The sequence below is a fragment of the Triticum urartu genome, unplaced genomic scaffold (assembly GCF_003073215.2).
Source record: "Triticum urartu cultivar G1812 unplaced genomic scaffold, Tu2.1 TuUngrouped_contig_10511, whole genome shotgun sequence".
In the NCBI taxonomy this organism is placed as follows: domain Eukaryota; kingdom Viridiplantae; phylum Streptophyta; class Magnoliopsida; order Poales; family Poaceae; genus Triticum; species Triticum urartu.
In genome coordinates, this window is record NW_024111386.1 from 1 (window position 1) to 9,705 (window position 9,705).

A 9,705-nucleotide genomic window follows, 5' to 3' on the forward strand; every position below is an offset into this window, starting at 1 on the left:
CGTAGTTTCGGTGCTTGATCGGTCGGGCCGTGAAGACGTACGACTACATCAACCGCGTTGTGCTAACGCTTCCGCTTTCGGTCTACGAGGGTACGTAGACAACACTCTCCTCTCTCGTTGCTATGCATCACCATGAACTTGCGTGTGCGTAGGATTTTTTTTGAAATTACTACGTTCCCCGACAGTGGTATCAGAGCCTAGGTTTTATGCCTTATGGTTAGTGAGCCTGAGCCTGGCCCTGTAATCGGTCTTCCCCTCTGCAAAACAACCGCAAACGAAAGGCAGCCCATCAGTGACACTATCGACTAAGCCAAGTACAGAATCATCGAGGGACGGGGCTCAAGTACGTCTCCTTCTCTTGAACTTCACTTGGAACCGCTTGGAGTAGGCCCTGGTCTTCTGGTTCTTCACAAACACCTGAAAATCCATCCAAAAATGCACATGAATACACTATGGACTCGAATCAATCAGAAAATAAGCTACTGGTGAGGAAAGACATTTAGATCCAAAGAGTCTTCAGGATCTTACCATCTCGCTCGGCTACTGCGGATGCGGCTGCTGCGGATGCGGCGGCGGCGGCTTTTCTTGCCGAGGGAGAGGGGTGGAGAAGTGGGAGAAGGGAGGGTTTAGAACGGCGTCGTTGCGGAGGGACTTGGGTTGCATCTAGGGTTTGCTGCGGGACTTCGATGAAGGACTGGGCCTTGGGCCTTCGTATTTTTGCTGAGGGAGGGAATTGCTGGACTGAACAGACCGTGGAAAAATATAGAGAGAATTCCTTATTTTTTTCGAAAAGAGGCGCTTTATTACTTAAAAAATTAAGCATTACACCCGACCTCTGCATAACTAAGATGCACACAGCCAAATAAGGTCCTTTCACACAAACGGAAAAAATAGACAAAATACAAAGAAACTTCTGTGAAACGCCTAAAGCGGAGGGGGCCCAATCCTAAGATCATGTTGCCACCCATGTTGGGTAAAAGTATGAAACAATTCCTTATTTAACACTATCTTAAATTTTGTTTCCTTATTTGACACTGAATAACTTTTTCTCCCCTATCTAACAACGAGTTTAAATTTTATGTCTTTTATGACACTTTCATTCATTTTAAGCCTAAACGACACCTAAAAAGACCCTTTTACCCCTCATGTGGTATTTGTGTGTACGGGGCGGTAGCACACATGCGCAACATCAGTGTCAGAGCAGTAGCGCACAAGTAGCGGCACATACACACGCACGCGCACACACGTAGTAGACACTCGCAGCAGCACACGCACCCGCACCCGCGCACGCACACACAACAGCAGCATCAACACACACACACACACACACACACGCCGTAGCAGCAGCACACACACGCACACAAGCAGCAGCAAACACACACTCAGCAGCACGCACGCGCGCGCGCACACACACACACTCAGCAACATGAACGTGCGTGCACACACACACACTCAGCAACACGCATGCACACACTCAGCAGTGCGCGCACACACACGCAGCAGGAACACACATGTACACGCACACACACATGCAACAGCAATACACACATGCACATAAATGCAAGCAGCAGCAAACACACACTCAGCAGCACGCACGCGCGCGCGCACACACACACACTCAGCAACATGAACGTGCGTGCACACACACACACTCAGCAACACGCATGCACACACTCAGCAGTGCGCGCACACACACGCAGCAGGAACACACATGTACACGCACACACACATGCAACAGCAATACACACATGCACATAAATGTACCATATGGGGGCAAAATGGTCTTTTCAGATGTCATTTAGACTCAAAATGGACAAAAGTGTTATAAAAGGCGTAAAATTTAGACTCATTGTTAGACATGGAAGAAATTATATGTCGATGTCAAAGGGGGCATAAAATTTAAACACAGTGTTAAATAAGGAATTCTCTCTAAAAGTATCCCTTGCCGTATCCTCCAATCATGTACACACCTCCGTAAAAAGGTCTCGCTTCTCCACGCGTTGTAGAGAGGACCATAAACGAAGAGTCCCGATACATCTATAGATAACCTACAACAGAGACGTACTTTTATCGTTAAAAACCTTATCATTTCTACATAGCCAAAGCGACCAAATAATGGCAAGTCCTCCCACCCTGAGAAGAGTTCTAAACTAGTGATCAATCCCATGCAACCAGTTGCAAAATACATTAGCAACACTACAGGGAGGATACAAGCCAGGAGCTATTTGGATGACTGACCATATAGAATGAGCTAATTTGCATTGGAAGAATAAATGTTTTATTGTCTCCTCATGGTGAGAAAAAACACATTGCGGACTTCCATGCCAATTCCGCTTAATAAGGTTATCTTTAGTAAGAATGACTCCGCGACGAAGATACCATGCAAAGATTTTATTCTTAAGTGGTATCTTCATCTTCCAGATCTTCTTCTTATTATTATCAACTGGCACATCAGACTGGATTAACGCTCTATACATAGACTCTGCTCAGAATTGCCCATTCCCATGGAGGTTCCATCGGAATACATCAGACCCATGTGACAATTGCACCGTGGATAACCGCTGAAGCAGAATGTTCCACCATTGTAGTCTGGGTCCAATTAAATCTCTTGTGAACATCACATTCGGCGGAAATGATCCCATCACCATGGCGATAGTATCACCCTTGTGGCGCACAATGTTGTATAGAGCCGGATATTGTTCCCGGAGTGTGGCATTTCCTAGCCACCTGTCCTCCCAGAATCTAATTTCCAAGCCGTCCTTAATCAAGAAGGATCCATAGCAGAAGAAATATTTTTTTCGAAGCCATTAGACCCGCCCAAAAGTGAGAATCCCCAGGCTTCCAATATATTTGGGATACCGCCTTGGAACCCACATATTTTCTTCTTAGAAGGGTTTGCCATACACCATATTCCGTTAGTAATTTAAACAACCATTTGCCGAGGAGGGCCCTATTCTTAACCTCAAGGTCATGAATGCCCAACCCACCTTGGTCTTTGGGATGGAAAACCACACTTCATTTAGCCAACCGATATTTTTTTCTCGCTATCTCCTTGTCAAAAGAATCTTGATCGGAAGTAATCCAATCTATCTAAAACTCCTTTCGGCTACTGAAAGAGGGAAATCATATATAGTACCATATTAGTAGTACTGAATTTATGAGGACCAATCTTCCACCTAGAGATAGCAGTTTACCTTTCCAACTGCTAAGTCTTTTTGCAGTCTCTCCTCGACGTGTTTCCATTCAACATTTGTGAGTCTTCGATAATGTATTGGTATCCCCAAATATGTGATAGGAAATTGACCCAACCCGCATCCGAATAGTTCAGCGTACAGGTGGGCCTTGTCTTGAGCCTCGCTAAAGTAAAACAATTCACTTCTATGAAAATTGATCTTAAGACCCGAGAGTTGCTCGAATGCTGATAAAATCAGTTTCAGATTTCTTGCTTTCTCGGGGTCATGATCCATGAAGAGAATCTTATCATGGGCATATTGAAGTATAGAGAGACCGCCATCAACTAGATGATTTACTACCCCATCAATTTGGCCATCAACCTTGGCACGCTCAATCATGACCGCTAGCATATCCGCCACTATATTAAATAGCATGGGTGATACCGACTCACCTTGTCGCAATCCCTTCTTCGTTTGGAAATAGTGTCCAACATCATCATTGACCTTAATGGCAACACTACCTCCAGAAACGAAGCTATGTATCATAGCACGCCACTCTGCGGAAAATCCTTTCATTCTGAGAGACTGATGAAGAAAGGGCCACTTGACTTTGTCATAAGCCTTTTCAAAGTCTATTTTGAGTACCACCCCATTCAAATTTTTCCGGTGTAATTCATGGACTGCTTCATGAAGGATAACAACTCCATCTAGGATGTGTCTGCCTTGCATAAAAGCTGTCTGTGAAGGCCGGACCACATGTTCGGCAACCGAATTTAGCCTAATAGTCGCAACCTTCGTGAATATTTTAAAACTAACATTAAGGAGGCAAATAGGTCTATATTGTTGTATCCTTTCAGCCTCATTAACCTTAGGTAATAAAATAATCTCACTGAAGTTTAAGCGAAACAATTCTAGTTGGCCAGCATGTGTAGGTCGCTACAAAAGTAGGAGATCATGTTTGATGACTTCCCAGAAGTTCTGATAGAACTCAGCGGGAAAACCATCCGGACCCGGGGCTTTGTTAAGCTCCATTAGGAAAACCGCCTTTCTAACTTCCTCCTCGGAGTATGGGGCTGTTAGAAGGTTGTTTTCCTCATCGGAGACCTGGGAGATGTCATCTGTTCGGGGCTCATCCATCATGAAGTTTCCTTCCTCTGGCGCTCCGAACAAATTTTTGTAATAACTAGTGATATATGATTTAAGTTGCTCATGCCCCTCAATTGTGCCCTCATCCTGTTGTAGGGAATGAATAATTTTCTTCTGGTGTCTGCCATTGGCGACTCCATGGAAATATCTAGTATTCGAATCACCTTTTAGGATAAATTGAGAGTTAGAATGTCTGTACCATTTGAGTTCCTCTTCACGCAGCATGTTAGCTATCCGTGCATTCGAATGATTCTTGATCTCGATTTCATGCTCAGATAAAGGTCTAACCTCTGTCAAAGCTTCTAATTCATCAATGATAGATGAAAGACGAAGCTTTTCCTTTTTGAGGATACCCATCGTATGCCTAGCCCAGCCACCAAGGAATTTACGTAATGCATGCATTTTGTTATTCCATGTGTGTATTGGGGTATGCCCGGCTACTGGTTTCTCCCACACCTCCTTAACCATGCCATGGAAGCCATCCCGAAGCAACCACCCAAGTTCAAACTTGAACTTGCGTCTATGTTGTGGTCGTGGCAACCCAGTAGTTAGGAGAATGGGTGTGTGGTCTGATATAGGCTCAATACGAGGTAGAGCATGAACAGAGACGATAGGAAATTTAGATTCCCAGCCGGTATCCATTAAAACGCAATCTAGTTTCTCATATGTCGGCTCGGGAAGACTGTTCACCCAAGTTAATTATCTTCCAATCATCGAAACCTCTCGCATATCTAGACTGTCGATGACAATATTGAAAAGGAAAGGCCAATGATTATCAAACCTACCGCGGCTTTTCTCATTTGGAAATCGAACCAAATTGAAATCCCCACCTATAAGAATGGGATAGGAATTATCTTTCGCCAGATTAACCAATTCACGGAGAAAATCGGCCTTGAACTCATCCTGGGCTGCCCCATACACGGCGACGAGGGTCCATGTGAAGTTGTCGGCCTTGTTGCGAATATGGAGTTTAACATGAAACTCACCATCTGAACTAGCTAACACATCCATAGTCCTTGTATTTACGCCAAGTAAAATGCCCTCAGAACGACCTCTAGGCGGTCGTGAAACCCAAGTAAAGTATATCCAGCCAGAAAGACGATTAAGCAGACTTACTGCGAAATCACATCTCCCCTCTTCAGAGATAGCCCAAAAAAAATCTAAATTGTATTATCTATTACATTCCGCAATGAATAAATGTTTAGCTAGGTCACGAAGACCTCTGCTATTAAAAAACATTCCATTCATGAGGAAACAATAGGAGATTTAGAACACTTCGCCCTCTTATGGGACTTACTATCTATTTTCGAACGTGCGGTCTTTGATTTACGTCCAGATGTTGTAAGCTCAATCAATGAACTGAGCCTGGGTTCATCTAGACCCACGTCCGAAACCGCTCCTACTAAATGAGAGAGTAGCTGACCATCTAATGTGGCATGCAGCTCCTGCTCATCAGTATGGGAGGCATAAGACTTGCTAGAAACACGTGGAGTAACTTTTAATCGGTCATATTCCAAATGTTTCAAAGCGTTAGTCGAAAAAGAAATATCGTTATCATTCTTTCCAATACTAACACCCACATCATGCAACTTAGAAGCAATGGCAGTGTCAGAAAAAGCAAAAAATGATTTCGATGACGACGTAATACCTTGGTTGTCGAGGTTGTGCGCTACTTTACGCCGCATAGCCTTGGCCAAGGAGTCCTCATCAGTGTCCGCAGAACCGTCGTCGGCAACCATATGCCGACAACTTCGACGTGTAGGAGTCACCCCCAACTATGGTCGCGACGTCCGCTCTGCCGCTGGAGGACGGGAAGATGGTGAAGTAGCAACGCCCTCCCCGACAGTCTCAACCGCCAGCTCTAGCGACGAGACCACCATCAGAAGCGTGTCACGGACCGACATTGCCTCGGACGATGGTTGTTGCATGTGCATGGTTGCCGATGGAGGGGGTGGCGGTGGTGTAGAAATCCCTCTCCAACAGTAACCGTCAAAGACGTTAATGTCGGTGTCATAACGATCATTGTAGAAGGGGTCGTCATCGAAGAAGAGGCTCTGCCTGGCTCCAACAGTTCCTGAACAGGAACGATCGTGTCGGAGACGCAGCTTACTAGGTCTGGCCCCTCCAAACCACCTGCCGTGTTTGCCACCTGAACATTTGTCGATTGGGCGGGGGCAACCTGCGTGCTGACCACGTGCTCGGTGGGCTGTAGCGGCCCCAAACCCATTGCATGCATGTCGGATGGTTGAGAGCTGGCCAGCTGCTCCATCGGCCGGAATGGCAGCGGACCTGGTGCATGCATGTGATTCGGGTGGACATGCACGTTCTTTCTTGTGCCCATCAACTTGTACTGCATGGTTGGCTTCCATCCAGTTGCATGCATGTTTGTCCGATCCTCCGATTCCTGAAGAGAATGCACGGGTGGCCTATCATTTTCCAGCACCGGCAAATGGACGACTTCCGCCGGAGTCTTGTGATGCTGCACCTCTGACGATCGTTCAAGACACCCACACAATGGTGAGTTAGCTCTCATATTCTCCACTAGCTGAATGCCTCGAGGAGTCTGCGGATTTGGGTTAAAAGGAGTCACGACCATCATTTCATGGCGAGTACTCGAAGTCTTGGAGGAGACCACGCCACCGAAGGACATGTCCTTGAACATGTGACACATGAACATCATTAGTAGGTGTAGAACCGGATGGCGCCTGTTTTGAGGAAAGACCGGCTTGCTCTGAGGCATCCACCTCATCGTCCTTCTCCTTCCCAATGTTATCATCGTCAGTATCATCTTCCTTACGTAAATGGAGTAAAATCCGGATCCGGAACATAGCCCGCTGGTTCTCTCCTGAATGTGAATGCATAGCCCTTGAGTTTAACCACCACATCCTTGGAAATAAAAGACCCAACATCATCTTTCTCCTTCGACAAAATCTGAGTATTTATCATGGCTACCAGAATGCGAATCACTCCACATCCTCTCAGACTGAAGAGATCAACGTCAATGGTTTTGCCCATTAAGGAGCCTACTGCCCACAAGCCCCCAAAATGATGAAGAGTGTGTGGGACACTACTACCTCTTGAGCACTACGTTGGTTTTCCCTTGAAGAGGAAAGGGTGATGCAATAAAGTAGCGTAAGTATTTCCCTCAGTTTTTGAGAACCAAGGTATCAATCCAGTAGGAGGCCACACGCAAGTCCCTCATACCTACACAAACAAATAAGAACCTTGCAACCAACGCGATAAAGGGGTTGTCAACCCCTTCACGATCACTTACGAGAGTGAGATCTGATAGAGATGATAAAATAATATTTTTGGTATTTTTATGATAAAGATTAAAAGTAAAGATTGCAAAATAAAAGGTAATAGAAATAGCTTGTTGATGGAAGATTAATATGATGGTGAATAGACCTGGGGGCCATAGGTTTCACTAGTGGCTTCTCTCAAGATAGCATAAGTATTACGGTGGGTGAGCAAATTACTGTCGAGCAATTGATAGAAAAGCGAATAATTATGAGAATATCTAGGCATGATCATGTATATAGGCATCACGTCCGTGACAAGTAGACCGACTCCTGCTTAAATCTACTACTATTACTCCACACATCGACCGCTATCCAGCATGCATCTAGAGTATTAAGTTCATAAGAACAGAGTGACGCATTAGGTAAGATGACATCATGTAGAGGGATAAACTCAAGCAATATGATATAAACCCCATCTTTTTTATCCTTGATGGCAACAATAAAATACGTGTCGTTTCCCTTTCTGTCACTGGGATCGAGCACCGCAAGATTGAACCCAAAGCTACGCACTTCTCCCATTGCAAGAAAGATCAATCTAGTAGGCCAAACCAAACTGATGATTCGAAGAGACTTGCAAAGATAACCAATCATACATAAAAGATTTCAGAGAAGAATCAAATATTGTTCATAGATAGACTTGTTCGTAAACCCACAATTCATCGGATCTCGACAAACACACCACAAAAAGAGTTACATCGAGTAGATCTTCAAGAAGATCGAGGGGAACTTTGTATTGAGATTCAAAGAGAGAGAAGAATCCATCTAGCTAATCACTATGGACCCGAAGGTCTGAAGTAAACCACTCACACATCATCGGAGGGGCCAAGGAGTTGATGTAGAGGCCCTCCATGATCGATGCCTCCTCCGGCGGAGCTCCGGAAAAGGCCCCAAGATGGGATCTCTTGGGTACAGAAGGTTGCGGCGGTGGAAATAGGGTTTCTTGGTGCTCCTGGATGTTTTCAGGGTATATGAGTATATATAGGAGGAAGAAGTAGGTCAGTTGAGCCATGAGGGGCCCACGAGGGGGGAGGGCACGCCCCCTGCCTCGTGGACTCCTTGTTTGTTTCTTGACGTCCACTCCAAGTCCTCTGGATCATGTTTGTTCCAAAAATCACGTTCCCGAAGGTTTCATTCTGTTTGGATTCCGTTTGATATTCCTTTTCTATGAAACACCGAAATAGGCAAAAAAAACAGCAATTTGCACTGGGCCTTGGGTTAATAGGTTAGTCCCAAAAATAATATAAAAGTGTAAAATAAAGCCCATTAACATCCAAAACAGATAATAGAATAGCGTGGAACAATCAGAAAGTATAGATACGTTGGAGACGTATCAAGCATCCCCAAACTTAATTCCTGCTCGTCCTCGAGTAGGTAAATGATAAAAACAGAATTTTTGATGTGGAATGCTACCTAGCATAATTCTCAATGTAATTCTCTTTATTGTGTCATGAATATTCAGATCCGAAAGATTCAAGACAAAAGTCTAATATTGACATAAAAATAATAATACTTCAAACATACTAACTAAGCAATTATGTCTTATAAAAATAACATGGCAAAAGAATGTTCATCCCTACAAAATCATATAGTTTGGTCATGCTCCATTTTCGTCACACAAGAATGATCTCATCATGCACAACCCCGATGACAAGCCAAGCAATTGTTTCACACTTTAGTAATCTCAAACTTTTTTCAACTTTCACACAATAGATGAGAGTGAGCCATGGATATAACACTATGGGTGGAATAGAATATGATGATGGGGGTTATGTGGAGAAGACAAAAAAGGAGAAAGTCTCACATCGACGCGACTAACCAATGGGCTAGGGATATGCCCATCAATTGATGTCTGAAAGATCGTGGATGTCGCCTAGAGGTGGGGGTGAATAGGCGCTTTAAAATAATTATGGTTTAGGCTTGAACAAATGCGGAATAAACCTAGCGGTTAATTTGTCAAGCACCAAACCTACAACAACTAGGCTCACCTATGTGCACCAAGAACTTATGCTAAGCAATAAAAACTACTAGGTGATATCAAGATATATGACAAGAAACAATATGGCTATCACAAAGTAAAGTGCATA

At 44.4% G+C, this 9,705-nt stretch overlaps 1 long non-coding RNA gene across 1 annotated transcript; it reads right to left on the bottom strand.

The window, feature by feature from the left end:
- Window positions 1–208: 208 nt before the first annotated feature.
- Window positions 209–727, bottom strand: LOC125526567. The gene is made up of 3 exons (XR_007291778.1): window positions 529–727; window positions 348–417; window positions 209–257 (listed from the first exon to the last, which is right to left on the bottom strand). It is a non-coding gene; the product is annotated as an uncharacterized LOC125526567 (long non-coding RNA).
- Between the last annotated feature and the right edge of the window lie 8,978 nt (window positions 728–9,705).